This window comes from Acomys minous, assembly GCF_964271855.1.
Source record: "Acomys minous genome assembly, chromosome: 1".
Lineage (NCBI taxonomy): Eukaryota > Metazoa > Chordata > Mammalia > Rodentia > Muridae > Acomys > Acomys minous.
The window spans coordinates 103,948,519-103,964,405 of record NC_140483.1 but is presented as its reverse complement, the minus strand read 5'-3'; the positions used below and the strand labels follow the sequence as shown (position 1 = coordinate 103,964,405).

At 41.9% G+C, this 15,887-nt stretch overlaps 1 long non-coding RNA gene and 1 pseudogene across 3 annotated transcripts in view; one reads left to right on the top strand and one right to left on the bottom strand.

Annotated features, from left to right (window-relative positions):
* Positions 1-355: 355 nt before the first annotated feature.
* Positions 356-15,887, bottom strand: part of LOC311587462 — a 39,935-nt gene continuing 24,403 nt past the window's right edge. Inside the window, exons 1-3 of one of the 2 annotated variants that reach the window (XR_014775867.1) lie at positions 9,208-9,343; positions 4,028-4,076; positions 356-817 (exon numbers count right to left, since the gene is read on the bottom strand). This is a non-coding gene — a long non-coding RNA (uncharacterized lncRNA). Of the gene's footprint in view, positions 818-4,027; positions 4,077-9,207; positions 9,344-15,887 lie in introns of those variants that run through there. The other variant, XR_014775866.1, reaches the window with a different exon arrangement.
* LOC311609180 (sodium/potassium-transporting ATPase subunit beta-3-like) lies at positions 1,636-2,386 on the top strand (annotated as a pseudogene). Its single transcript has one exon. The product of its transcript is annotated as a sodium/potassium-transporting ATPase subunit beta-3-like (transcript).

Genomic DNA, 15,887 nt, shown 5'->3' with positions numbered 1-15,887 from the left:
ATGGGAGCACTCCACATCCACATCCCACTACCTCAGGGCATTAGGGTAGACTCACTTCTGTGACACTGACAGTACTAGACAGATTGGCGGCAAATGGGGAGCACTCCAACTGAGACCATAACATTCTCTTCAGTTTCTAAAAAAGATGCTCTGAAAGCTGGGTGAGGTGTCTCATGCTGTAAACCCAGCCCTGAGGAGGAGGTAGGAGGAAGACAGCACATTTAAGACTGACCAGGTCTACAGAGTGTGCTCCAACCAGTCCTGGCTCAAAACAAAACAGGATGAATAAACACAACAACAACAACAACAAGAACTGGATGCTTTTTAACAAGCAATCAGTGACAACTGTTGGCTCTGCTCCTTAATAATTAGGTTTTATTATGAATTTATTAAACAAAGGTATCTTCCTTACAACTCTAAGCAAGAGGGAAGGGAGGCTAAAATGAACAAGAATAAACCTTCTGGGTCTCAGTTCCATGGGATGAGTCCCTAGGAGTCTCCAGGCCTGGATGCAGATCCTCTCCCTATTGAAGCAATCGGCCTGGCCCGAGCCTGCAGTCCTCTCTCCCCAGTCCAACCACAACCTCCTCGCAAGGATGGTCGCTTTGCAATACAGTAGAACGGCTAGAGTCCTTGGTCCTTTTTCTTAATTCCGGACCCAGGATGGCTCTTCTCAGTCTATCACAATGTTTATCTCAATGGGGTATCTGTGGTTTCTCAAAAAAGCCCACCAAGACTGCTTTCATCATGGGCCCAGTCACATTTCTTCTACACCATAGTGACTCCTGAGTGATGGAGCAGTCTTGTTTTTCATTTTCTGTTGGGAAGAAAAGGAGAAAGAGAACAGCAGATTAGTTCTATCAAACAATACACACACACCCATGAGATACCACAGATCCACTCTCTTAGGATGAAGGTGGAAACCCTGTGTTAGAATAAGGTGTTTAATTTTAGTTGGGCATGCTAATTAGGTCATCCAAAAGGGGCCTTTTGATCGCTGTACTTCAATACTTTGATAGCTGGACCTTGTTGGTCAGCCTCAGGAGGAAGAAGTGGCCAAATAAGGAAATAGATCTTGGTGATGGGCTTTAGGGCTGTAACCTAATGGTTTTTTAGCAAGGAAGAGTGATTGGGAGAAGGAGGAGGCCTGCCAGAGCCGTGTTTGCTAGGCCAAGGCTGGCTAGAGTCCCTTTTCCTTCTGCTTTCCAGAGTCATTATAAATAGACACAGGTGTGTGACTGGTTCTGTCCAGTGGAATGTTAGTAGAGACGGTGTGTGTTTCTAATGAGCTAATGGAGTGAAGACCCAACCTTTCCTCTGCTACTGCTGCTGTTCCAATAGAGGCCTCTGGTTGAGTATGGGGGAGTCACTGGATGAGCCCAGTGTGGAGCACTAAGTGGAGGACAGCTGCAGGGGAGTGCCTTGAGTGTGCAAGGAACTTTGTGTGAATGAAAAAAAAAATAACCAGGCCCCTGTGGCCCCAGCACCAGCGCGGTGTGGCGCAGTTGGCTCCAGTGGTCTCCTGACGGAGAACTGTCTCTGGCCTTGCGGTCCTCTGCTGGGCTGTGCCGACACCGCCAGGAAGCACCATGGAGGCCCACTGCCTTCGTTCACCTCACCTTCTGCACACTCACTATGACGAAGACTGAGAAGTCCTTCCACCAGAGCCTGGCCGAGTGGAAGTTATCCACCTACAACCTGACCAGCGGAGAGTTCCTGGGGCGCACCTCCAAGAGCTGGAGTGTGATCTTACTCTTCTACCTAGTGTTTTATGGGCTCTTGGCTGCACTCTTCTCATTCACAACGTGGGTCATGCTGCAGACTCTGAATGAGGAGGATCGAAATACCAAGACCAGATTCCTAGTCCAAGACTTACGGTTTTTCCAAAACCACTAGCTCCCTTGGAATATACATACAGTATGTCTGAGCTACAGACTGTCCTGATGGAGCTCATTTTAAGCAGATTTTAGTACATATCAGTTTCTGGTCTTCCTTGCTTCAAGAATGTAGTGGTACAAATGATGCTGATTTTGGCTATTTCAAAGGACAGCCTTGCATTCTTGTGAAAAAGAACAGAATACTTGAGTCAGTCCCGGAAGGAGCACTGCAGATAGCATGTATGGCAAAGGATACAAACATAGCAAATATATCAACTATCCTGATCATGGGCTTATAGACTGGAAATCTTTTCCATATTATTGGAAAAAACAGCATGTTGGGTATCGACAGCCCCTAGCTGCCATCCGAGTCATCTTTGATTCTAGTGCTACCAAGAAAGAAGTAACATTTGATTGCAAAACTGACTGATCACACAACCTAAAAAACTAAGGATGAATGTGACAAGTTTTGGGGATGAGTTATGTTCAAAGTCACAGTGCGAGCCTAGGAGTAGAGAGCTTCTCTACCGAATAAATGTGCTGTCTCCATTTTGTATCAGCCAGACCTGCTATTCCAGGATTGTGAGGCAACCTTGGAGGAGGAGGTGGTGTGGTACACAGGCTGGGGTGACGTCATAACGTGACTGACTCCAGATCATAGTGTTAAGTGTCTCTGCTGCCCTTTGAACCAGGGCACGGTCGCCAGACAGGGACCACTGAGCTCCTGATCCCAAACATGATGCAGCCAGGTGGGGGTGGGGGAGGGGGGGTGGAGGGCAGGGGGTGGGCAGGGGCGTCTTATCTTCTGTGTGTTGTTGCCATATACATCTAAAGCTTAATGTGCTGTGCTGTGTAATGGATTAAACCCTGATAATTGCCATATTTTGATGATAACAAAGTTTTAGGGATAAAATGGTCCCTTGCCAACATCAAGTGACTCCAGCTGCAAGAAATGTGTGGGAAGTTCTGTGTGTGAGGTGGAGAACAGAATAAAAGATCTGAAAGTAAAAAGACAACCAAACATTTGTTGTTGATGAGACACGAAGATTGAGGTGGTGTTTGGTATTGTTGTAAAAGCTCAGCCATTCTGACGAATAGGCGTTCCTGTCTTGGTTTTCTAGGTTTCTCTAGCTGGCCCAGGCCATTTACCACCCCCTCACAATTTTTCAATGCAGATGAGTTTTTTCTTCTGGAGCCAACTGCGCTGGATCGTGCTGGTGCTGAGGCCACAGGGGCCTGGTTTGCTTGTTTGTTTGTTTGTTTTTTCATTCATACAAAGTTTGTTGCACACTCAAGGCACTCCCCCTGCAGCTGTCTTCCACTTAGTGCTCCACACTGGGCTCATCCAGTGACTCTCCCATACTCAACCAGAGGCCTCCATTGGAGCAGCAGCAGCAGCAGACAGTAGGGTCTTCACTCCGTTAGCTCATTAGGAACACACACCGTCTCTACTAACATTCCACTGGACAGAACCATTCACACACCTGTGTCTATTTACAGCAACTCTGGAAAGCAGAAGGAAAAGGGACTCTAGCCAGCCTTGGCCTAGCAAACAAGGCTCTGGCAGGCCTTCTCCTTCTCCCAATCACTCTCCCTTGCTAAGAAACCATTAGGTTACAGCCCTAAAGCCCATCACCAAGATCTATTTCCTTATTTGGCCACTTCTTCCTCCTGAGGCTGACCAACAAGGTCCAGCTATCAAAGTATTGAAGTCCAGTGATCAAAAGGCCCCTTTTGGATGACCTAATTAGCATGCCCAATCAAAATTAAACACCTCATCCTAACACAGGGTTTCCACCTTTACAATCTGCCATTTGCCTCTGGGCCATGTCTGTCTCCTCTCCTGTCGGATGCAGTCCTTCATCCTTTGGACAAATATCCCTTTCCCCTCTCTGTTCCTTTTCCCTTTTCCCTCTTCCTCTGTCTCCTATCTTTGTTTCTTATTCCGAGACCTTCATCCCTGTGAAGAAAATAAATGTTTGTGCTGAGAAGTTGATCTCAGTGTGTCCTGTGCCAATTCTGGTCCTTTCAGTCCAGGGCCTATTTCATGTGACACAAACATTCCTCAATGTCAACAGCCACATTTTGCAGCAGTCCCATGACCTACCCAGAGGGGGCCACTTTGGAAATGGCAGACACAGTTCTCTTACCCTCTGTGGTAGTCAACTTTCCAACATTCTAAGTCCCAGGAGTTTCAACCTATGAAGACAAAGGCTAGCTTTACCTCACAGTCCGCCATACAACAAGGACATTTGCTCAACTATGTTCATAGTGGCATTATTTGTAATAGACAGAAACTAGAAACAACCCAGATGTCCCTCAACTAAAGAATGGATACAGAAATTGTGGTACATCTACACAATGGAATACTAGTCAGCTATTAAAACAAGGACACCATGAAATTTGCAGGAAAATGGATGGATCTGGAAAAGATCATGCTGAGTGAGGTAACCCAGACCCAGGAGGATATGAGGATAGGCATGGTATGTACTCACTTATAAGAGAATATTAGCCATGTAATACAGACCTAACACAAGCCACAGACCTAAAGAAGCTAAGAAACAAGGAGGACCCTAGGGAGGATGCTTAATTCTCATTCAGAAGGGCAAATAAAATAGACACTGGAAATGGTTGAAGAAAGGGAGGCAGGATGGGAGCATATCATAGATGTCCTCTGAAAGACTCCACCCATCAGGGGACCCAAGCAGATGCTGAGACTCACAGCCAAACTTTGGGCAGAGGGCAGGAAGTCTTCTGAAAAAGGGGTGGGGGGGGGGGGGATAGAAGGACCCAGAGGGGATAAGATCTCCATAAGAAGACCAACAGAGGCAACAAATCTGGGCCCGGGGGGTCTGTGGAGACTGATGCACCAACCAAGGACCATGCATGGAGAGGACCTAGGCCCCTGCTCAGATATAGACACTAGGCAGCTCAGTCTCCATATGGGTCCCCTAGTAAGGGGAACAGGGACTATCCCTGCCATGGACTCTATTCCCTGTTCTTTGATCATTTCTCCCTGGCAGGGCGGCCTTGCCAGGCCGCAGAGGAAGAAGATGCAGGCAGTCCTGATGAGACTTGGTAGCTTAGGTCACATTTAGGGGAGGAGGGCTCCTCATTTCTGAGGACTAGTAGAATGGGAGGGGGAAAGGAAAGAAGGGTGGGACCAGGAAGAGACAAGGGAGGGGGCTACCATTGGGAGGTAAAGTGAGTAAATTTTAAAAAAATAATAATTTTAAATTTAAAAAATAGTTGTACTTGGATTCCTTTATTGTATTGCCTTTGCAGCAAAGAAGGACATTAAATGATGCCTCAGAGCAGAAGCAGTCACCCCATGCCTCTAAAGAAGAGGAGTCTGGGATTCAAATATATGCTTTAAAGCCTTTCCCAGAATAACCAAATCTCCCACTAAGTCTGCCACCCTGGGGACTAAGCATCTAACACTTGGGACTTTGAAAAGTATTTAACATCCAAACTGTAATACTGTAGGTGAACCTACTGATGTGCACTTAACTACCCTCAAACACACCATTTTACATGTTAGGCTCATTAACCAGTAATACCATCACTTTTCATATTTTGTGCTAATGGGGCCCATGCAGGAACTACAAGTAATGACTCTCATTAGAAGAAGAACAAAATTAGCATTTATGAGTTCTAATTAAATTTTGGCTCTCAGATACAATGTATTTCGCTTTCCACTAAAAATAGTGAACCTTTAAATTAGAGAAGGAAATAAAAAAGTTCCCAAATAATAATAAGATATTTGAAGACAAGAATGACACTATTTGTATTTTCTAGTTTCTGAATTTTCACAGCCTATCCAGAGGTCCATGATCAGTAGGAAACCCAGATTTACCATCAAGACAGAATAAGACAAAAATTAATGATAAATGTAAATACACTATAGAAAACATTAAATATTTCTTTTAAATATCAGCCACTTATTATTATTATCACTGTTGCCATGATAAACCCACAGAACTAGAGAGGGTTAGAGAACTATGTGAAGAGCCCAGATGATTAAAAGCATAAAATTATTAACATGTGTCGCCTTCGTTCTTGCCAAGGTCATGCCTATTAGAAGTTCTTTAATGCCTTTATAACCAAAAATAAAAAATATTTCCACATGGAAAGAAAGGTCAAAACAGTGGATACCTCAGTGCTGTCGCGTTCACCTAACAAGCACGTGGGTCCTGGATCCAGTCCCGAGCATCACAGAACACTCATTTAAGTTAAATAAATAAGTACAATAGAAAGCAGTGGAAGCAGTGGGATTCATGTGAAGTATATAAATAGCGCTGGCACAAGGCGAGCCTTTATTTTCCTCTAAAACAATCTGGGGAATGCCTACAACTGCCTTAGTTACAGCTGAGGGACAATGTCTCCAACTATTTTGGTAGCCTTGCCACTTTCTCTCCTTAATTAGAGTCTCCATATTGCCTTCCCATCTGTTTCTGGGTCCTTCCCAAGCTTTGGTGATGGAAGAGAAGGGATATTTTATGATCTCATCCCTTTAGTGGGTGATAAATTCCACATTTATCTGATCAGGACTAAATACTTTGGGAGAAGACATGAGGACCCTCATGGAACATTCCATTCATAGCAGAGCTTCCCAATATTCCTGATCGACCATTTATGGCCATCTAGAATGAATAAAGATTGCTATTTGCAGGACATATTCTCCCTACTCTCTCAACACTGACTTTAGACTGTCTTCTGCCACTTGATTTGTTATTTGAAAGAAATATTTGCAATTTCTCATATGCATTGCTTCTTTCTACATTGAGGCATTTGGCTGTTAGCTGCAATTCAGTTTGGGTAGTCAGCAGTCCAGAGCAATTCTTTGACACCAACTTCTCAATTATTCACCTTTGTTCAAACACTCTGGTATATTGTCTGCAACTGTGGCTCCTTATAATCCCGTCTCATCTCCATACATTGTCTGATCAAGAGACAAAGTTCTTTTGACTGCCATAGACTCTGAGGTGGCCTTGTGGCTCGCTTTGACTTAAAGAGAAGGAAAGGAATAGCACTACTGCTCTGGCCCTAAACCTTTTGAGATCTAAGAAAGTCTGCTTCTTTCCATGTGGAACCTGGCTACCATGAAGAGAAGTCCACTCTAGGCTACATCAGAAGAGGTCATGAATACAGGTTCTGGAGGAGAGATCGCTAAGAACAAGAAGCCACATGAAAGAAAACTAAGGACTCTGCCATATGCATGAACCTCATCATTACCATAAGAAAAGAATACAGCAAGTAGATAGTCCTTTGACTTGTCTTTTTAATGTGGAGAGAGGGACATATCACTGAGACCATCTTATGTCCCTCAGCACCAGATGACTGTAAGCCATGTGCCCCACTCAGCACTAGACAGAGTGGAGAAGAGCCATTTCCATGCCTGAGTTCCTGCTGACCTACAGACATATGAGTAAAAAAAATTGTTGCTACATATTCCTGTATGTGGGCATGGCTTATTACATAGCAATATATAGCTGGCAGAAATAGTTAGATACACCATTGTAACAATTGCTGCAAAGATTGATGCTACCCTGTCTACCTGCTGTGTTTATACCTCCTTGCAACGTGATACTGCCATATATCCCACCAAGAGATAGGAAACTGTGACAACTGATCAACAAAATACAACAAAAGAAGTGCTGTAGAAATCCTAGGCAACTCTTAAGCTACAAAAAAACCTTGAAACTCTAGCACTAACAGTGTTGGATCCAGGACTCCACAATGCTAGCAGAAACCTAGACTAAAACATACAAAAAGAAAGTAACATGCCCTGGCTGATAGCCAACTCCAACCAACAGACACTTGAGTGGAGCCATCTTGAAGCTATTCCAGCAAATGACTGTGGATACACAAATTAGCCCAGATAAGGTCACTAACTTGCTATTCCTGAAAAATGATTTTTGTTTTAAACCATTAAGTATAGAGGCAGTGTCTTTGCAGCAGGTTATAATGGATAAAAAAATGGTCACCTACATGGCTTCTAGACTACCCCCAATGATAAGTCTGGTAAGGTTGTACAATGGAGGCAACCAATCATCACTGTTGGAAGTCCAGCACAGAGGTCAGATCCATGGCTTTGTGTGATACTCCTTGGGTTTATTAGGGCTCTACTACTAACAGGGGAAGTGAGTGATCTCATACACATTTCCTTGTTTGAAAAATAGGAATCACAATATTAGGGACATCAATGGGGTCTTGTGGGCATTTAAACATCTACATAACATACATTCAGTAAATGTTAGGAAACCTTGTTTTTCATAGGCATGAGGTAGGTTTTTATGGAAAGTCTTTACAAATTTTCAAATGAAGTCATATCCTTTCAAAGTCTTTTTATAAAATGAAACTGAGAATGAAAAGCCCACATTCCATAGCCCTCCAAACCTTCTTCAGGGGTTGTCATGGTAGTACTGAAAGGATTATAGAAGAAATGCTATAGGGCATTTTATGGGATGGATCTGTAGGAGGGAATACTTCTAAGTGGAATAATTTTAAATAGTTTTGAGCAAAGCTTTGAGCTCTGATTTTTTTTAATTGCTATTTTCAATCACTTCTTAAACCAGGATTCTGAAAACTTCAGAGTTTCTATCAATATGAAGATAGACATCTAAATACTTGTTTTATGTTGATATTACACAACTGTCAAACACCAGTGAGTACTTGTGTTGCACTGTTTCATAGAACAGTGAGAAGGCCCATTCTGTGAAATAGCAGTAGAAATCCACAGAAAGGGGCCAGCAAGATGGCATAGCAGGTAGGGTGCTATCAGCCAAGACTGAGGACCCAAGTTCAAGCCCTGGGACTCACACAATAGAAGTAAAGGACTGACTCCCTCAAGCTGCCCTTTGGTCAACACCGACATACTTTGGCCCAAGGGAACTTAGATGTACATATACCAAATATACAAATAAATGTAACTTTAAAGTTTAAAGAAAAAGAAAGAAAAATTGAGTCCTTAATCACTGGAGGAAAAATTAAATAGTTGAAAACTGAAAACTTAATTAAATGCTAGTACATTGATATATCATCAATTTATACACTGGCAATAAGGGACAGGTAAATTGTCCAATCCATTGGGTTATAATGCAAAATATTTGTTTGTATCAATTAGATTCACTTCAAGAACTGCCTCATGAGTAAGACATCAAAATTGTCAAGAAGGTATAATAAGAATGAACTACGCTCTTTAATTGATAAATGAGATGAACATTCTCTACAACTACAGACAATGCTATAATTTGGAAACATTTTTAATAATTGATGTAGAAAGTGCTAAGAAAATTAATGTGCATTTTGTATACACTTTAAATCTTACCTAATTCAGGTTGCTAGAGCAAAATACCCTATGCTAGTATTCTCAAACAACAGAAATGTATTTGTTGCAGTTTTTCTGACAATAGTTTCTGAGGGCTCACTTCCTAGTTAGTGCTCTTCTAGTGTTCTTACTGTGTTCTTACTTGGAACACAGAGACAGAGACCAAGAAATAGAGACAAGAAACAAAAAGAACATGTATTATAAGCAAGCTCTCTGGTGTCTCTTCCCATATTTTTAGTAAGTCTGTTGTGAATACCTAACCTTCAATATCTATTGCCATTCAAAGGCTGAAAATGCCATCATTTTTAGAATTGGTGTTCCACAGGTAAACTGGGAAGACAAAATCAGTCCATGTTAGTGAAATGGTTACTGTGGCATGCCTATCTGACAAAAATAATTACATTTCTTGTCATACATATATTCCTAGCAGGTTTCTGTGTCTTGAGCTTCCTTGAATCTGGGAAGGCATTTATATCTATAACAAAAAAATCAATGGTCTGCACCTAGGAATGTCTGTTCCCTTGGGAACGCTTGGTGAGATCTAGAGACAAAGGGTTGTAACTAGTGAACACAGTGTAGCTAATGCTAAATAGCCCATAACTACAATGTCAACAGTTCTAAGGTTGAGCAAGCCTATAATAGAGATAATCTAAATCAGTGATTCTCAACCTGTAGGTTGCAATGCCTTAGGGTGTGTAACAATTCTTTCACAGAGGTCATATATAAGATATCCTGCATATCACATATTTACAATACAATTCATAGCAAGTAGCAAGAAAAAATGGCTTTATGGTTGGGGTCACCACATCATAAGGAACTGTATTAGAGTGTAACAGCATTAGGAGGCTTGAGAACCACTGGCTGAAGTGATGTGTGTGACAATCTGGTTTAGATTGTAGAGGGCAGTACACCTTCTTCTTAGTGTGTCCTCTTAGGGGATGTTCACCTTTGGGGACCCCGCCAGAATGCAAAGAAAAGTCAGGCCCATGGAGAATCAAAGACCTGGTCTGTACCTCTTGCAGAAGCCCAAACCAACAACCAGTAACAATTTATCCAGACATGTGAGCCTATCACCTTGGAATCAGATCTGCCAGCTACCAGTTAAGCCACCTCCACTGATGTGTAGAGCAGAGATGAGCCACCTCCTTGGAAGCTGTTTAATGTATACTCAAATGACAAATGGATGAATGGCTTTTCTTCAAGTCACTAAGTTTGTTAAGTGCTCTGCTCCAAAACAATAGAAAACTGCTGTCTACTTATCATCTATCCAGCTAGCCATCTACCCTCCATTTATCCATTCTCATTAATTACAGTGATTAGCACCTGTATAAAGGTGCTGTGCTGTTGAAATACTACATAGTATTTACTACATTGCTATGCTGTAAAGAGACTAGATGAGGAACAGCATTCAACCCTTCCTGGGTACTTGTGAGACAGGAGTATCAGTGTTTATCTAGAGAGGCAGCTGTGACTCTGACATGAAGAACACCTGCAATTCTTAAGCTGATAAAAAACAGCATGCTAAAAATAATGGCATTCTAAATTATACAGCAAGACCATCAAAGAGTATAATTATTGACCCTCCATCATATTTCTGAAATGAAGCTGAGACACGCTCAGCAAGAGAATATTGTTTTTAAAGAACTAATTCATGTGTTATACAACTATAATGTTTTTATAGTAAAAAAAAAAAAAACTAGTAGAAAATTGCCCTTGAAGACAAATTAGTGAAGGAAGTGACTTTTGTTTCCAGTTAAAATTTCTATATTGCATTTCAAAAACTATATTAAGACGCTTCGGGGCCATTCATACACTTAAGAAAATAACTAAAGACAGCAACTGGGATGGTTTAAGTTAGTAGATATCTTAGAATTTGTTGAACTATTTCTAGTCAATATTTTTATTCTTTGTAGAACTATGGTTTGAATTTTATATATTGCTTGAGATTAATACATTTTGTCAACAGAATGTCAGATGATTAATATTTAGGGATCATAATATCCTTTTTTTTTTTTTGTAAGCAGCCTAGGGTGACCCGTAAAATATTCTTTATGCTCTTGACCCAGAAAACCCTGCAAAACCATGCAAATCAAGAGATTCCCACCTGTGTTCCCTTTAAGAACACTTATGAAACTTCCCAGCCATCAGTAGACTTATCTCCCCAAAGCTATCAAGTAACTAAAAGATGTAGCTTTAGTACATGAGCACATGGCTAATGATGCAACTGTGTAGAGATGTCATGATAAAATTAATTAATTTGCATGCTAACCTAAACAAAAATAAAGAAAAGAAGTGACAACATGTACCACGTTGGTGGCATGGTGGTGGGGTTGTTATGTGTGCCTTGGCCAAATAGTAGAGAGGGCATCAGAGTTAGTAGTCACAAAAGAAAGTTACTTTCATTTTTCTGTGTGAGCTTAAAAACACAGAAAGTCATGCTGATTTGGGTATGAATTTCTCTGGTCATTGAAGATATCCAAGCAAACAAACACTTACGATGCAACTTCACATGTACAAAACTCGTGGCCAGATTAGCCCATATGCGAACTCCTACATTAATTAATTGCTTTTTCATCACTGTGACCAAATATCTGACAAAAACAAAAAACAAAAACAACAACAACAAATTAAGGAAGGTTTACTTGGGCTCACAGTTTGAGGGGCTACAGTTGATTGTGGCAGGAAAGTAATGGTGGTGGGTGGTTTGTGGCATTGGAAGTGTGAGAGGAATGTTGCTCTCATGCCTTTGGTGAGGCCACTCATCATGGTGGGAACACACAACAAAACCAAGCCACCTACCTCATCACTGGAAAGTAGAAGGGGATGAGGCAAGAACAGAGGCTCCTCTCTCTCCCTCACAGAAAAGATTCCAATCTCCTGAAGGCCTCCTGCTAGGCCCTACTTTCTAAAGGTTCCACTCTCACCCAGTAATCTCACACTGGGGACTAAATTTTTGCCATATAGACTTTGGGGAAACACTTAAAACCCCAGATATAAGTCAGGCCCGGTGGCTTATGTCTGTAAGCCCAATAATTAGAAGACAGAGGCAAGAGGATCCCTGTGACATTGAAAACAGTTTTGTCTATATACTGAGTTGCAGGCCAAAAAGGGATGCATATCAAGTCACAGGGCTAGAGCTACTGGGTAAGGGGGACCATGTATAGGACTAAGGCTTGCTTAGGAAGGAAGTCAGGGACTGAGAGAGGTAAGAAGGACAGGAGGGACAGAGAGAGGTTAGGTTGGTCTAGATTGTACTAACACATATATTTTTGTTTTCTTTTGGTCTTTTGAGACAGAGTTTTTCTGTGTAGCCCTGGCTGTCCTGGAACTCACTCTGTAGACCAGTTTGACCTCAAATTCAGAGCTCCGCCTACCTCTGCCTCCTGTGCTGGCATTAAATGCAAGCACCACTGCTGCCCACCTCATACCTACTTGTTTGGCACTGGCCCTTTTATTGTTTATAATATTTATGGCTTTATGTGTCCTCTTGCTTTACTGATTGGTCAAAGACACTCTTCTGAACTACACCCATATGTGTCTCCTCGTTCTGACTTTGACATCCTGGTTCTCCCAGTACACAAAGCCTAATGACCTTGGCTACTCATTACCACCCACAACGTCTTAAGCCCTGTAGTGACCTCAAGGAAGAGCTGCAACAGATCTTCTTGCAACCAGAGAAATGTACAGAAATCTCTGAAAAGAGATCTCAGAAACAGTACAGTGCAGACTAATTTTTAAACTGGCTTAATTGACATGTTTAAGTCAATTTATAATGGTGCTCCAACAATCTGTGGTGAAGGGCTGGTTTCCTATTTTATCTCCAGTCTGTGCAGTTCATGGTTAATTTGCAGGTCTGGCCATATGCCCATATGAAATTCACTATATAGAATTCAATAATACCTGAACGTGTATAGACCTTTATTTAACAAGACAAATCAACCAGTCCACAATTAGATGTCTCAGCAATAATTCAAAGCCATAGAGTCTCTAAAGCTGGGCACCGTGACACACATCTGTAATCCCACCACTTACAGGGTGGAGGCAGGAGACTCAGTTCAAAACCAGTCTCCACTGCACAGTAAGTTGAGGACAATTGGACTATACAAGACCCTGCCTTACAAAAGTTTCTAGATACTTCATCTGAGCTTTGTTCTTTATTAACCAAATCAGTAGTTCAGAGCACCAGCTGCAGGCTGTTCTCTATGTAGCCCTGCACTAGAAACTTTCAATTAGCTAGGATAGGAGTGTGGTTCCGGTGGCAAAGTGCTCACCTAGCATGCTCATGTTCAGTGCCAGTACTGGGCAAAACAAGAAGTGATGGTGCACCCCTATCGTCCTAGCAGCTACAGGTGGGGCAGGATAATCAAAAGCTGAAGGTCTTCCTCAACTACAGAGCGAGTTCAAGATAAGTGTGAACTATACGAGATACTGTCTCAAAAAAAAAATCAATTATCCTCAATGATTATTTCCAGAGAATATCAGTTAACAAAAGATATTAAATGTAGAAGTTTTATTTGCATAGGTTTCACATTCCAAAATGTCATTTTTACGTGTGTGTGTGTGTGTGTGTGTGTGTGTGTGTGTGTGTGTGTGTGTGTGAGACATGAGTGGAGATGCCCTTGAAAGCCAGAATATTGTATCCCCTGGAACTGGAGTTACAGGCTGTAGTGAGGCACCTGGCGTGGGTCCTCCGGAAGAAGAGCACCTACTCTTAACAGCTGAGCAGTCTCTCCAGGTCCCCAAAGTGCCATCTTAAGAGTAATGAGAATGAGGGTTTGACATCAGTAGGTTCTGACCTTGGCTGCACAATTAGTGGGTGTGTGGCTTTAGGCAAGTTACTTAACTTCCTAACCCTCTGTTTCCTTCCTTCGCAATATGACATAAGATATTACAAGGATGGTTTGGGATTAGGATTAGTGATGTTATGAAGTATTTACCACATTGCTTACAGTGGAGTCATTGTGACAATTTTGTATTTTGTATTTGTTGGTCAGTGGGTGGTGAGACTTGGACCCAGGACTTGTACATCCTAACCACATGTTCTATCTATCACATAGCTTGAGACACAGATCCTATCTTTAAACTGGGAAAATTGTCTTGCTACTAACACTGAGTCCATAATTTCACTTTCTTCGAGTACAAGTTTCTTCTCTTCCTTACTTCCTTCCTTTTTTCCTTTCTTTCTGTTTTGTTTTGTTTTGTTTCAAGACAGTTTCCTCTGTGTAGCCTTGGCTGTCCTAGACTTGCTTTGTAGACCAGGCTGGCCTTGAACTCATAGAGATTTGCCTGCCTCTGTCTCCTGAGTACTGGGATTACAGAAGTGGGCCACCACACCCAGCTTGGGTAAGATAGTTCACACCGGAAATTCCCCCACTCCAACAGAAGCCATAAGGAAGACAGACAGTAGGTGGGTAAGAGTAGATAGCTATTTTGAAAGCAGATAGGCTAGTGGACATTAACTTAGTATAGCATACATATTTGAACCTGAGTCTGGAAAAACTCTATTTCAGAAAAAACAAAAACAATAACAACAAAAAATGATGCACTAGGTACACTTTTGAAGGCAGAGGCGTGGTATGTGAAAACCAACAATTCCTTTTCCTCCAGGGTCTAACTCAGAGCTGAGACTCTATATACTTTATCTATTCTCCTTTCTGTTGTTAGAATAACATATGAAGTCTGGGTCATCTATAAGGATTTTTGTTTGGGGGGACACTTGAGAATGAACCCATGTCCTTTTGAATGCTAGCAAAGCACTCAACTGTATTTCCACTCCTCCCTTTTTTCCCCAAACACGGTCTCATGTAACCCAGGCTGGTCTCCAACTCCTTATGTAGCTGAGGATAACTTTGAACTTCTGATTCTCCTGCCTCCACCTTCCAAGTGGACAGTATAGTCCAAGTTCTAAAGAGAGACACTTGCGCCCCTCCCTTTGATTCTCGCACTATCACCTTTGCAAAATTGATGTATTTAACAAGCATTGCAGGAATCCAGCCTTGACGCTGACCTCTAAAGACACAAAAGCTGGCTCTGTGTTCCTACACCTATCAAAGGAATGGACTGAAAGCCAAAGAGGTACAGGAACAGCCAAGCAACGCCCACCTCCTATCCCCACAAAAGCCCTGAGAGGATCTGTGACATCAGAATATTTCTACCCCATTTTCATCTGTCCTCAAGTTGGACTTGAATAAAAACTGTCTTCTTCAGTACTCTGTCTCCTGGTCTTCCAGGATGGGACCAGACGCAGCACTTCCAAACTCCAGGAACAAATCTAGCACAACTAGATTATGAGAGAACTGTGTCAGGAAATTTCACATGGAAACAGCTTTGCTGACATACACAGCTGCCAGTTAGCTCTTCACTATTCCATTCTCAAGTATGCACAAAGGTTATAAGGCAATTGAGGGAAATATTTATGTACTGAATGTAAACATGCTTTTGTTTTGATCCCAAGTGTGGGATGTGAAACAGACTTGTGTGTGCGTGTGCTGCGTTTCCATTGAAAACAGACTTGTGACAGAACACATGATGTTTGTCCAATAGAAGAGGAACTGCCTCTTGCCAGGGCATGGTCTTTGCCAACTGATAAACATCCTAGTATGGAATCTAAGAGGAGAAAGATAGATAGATAGATAGATAGATAGATAGATAGATAGATAGATAGATAATAGATAGATGAT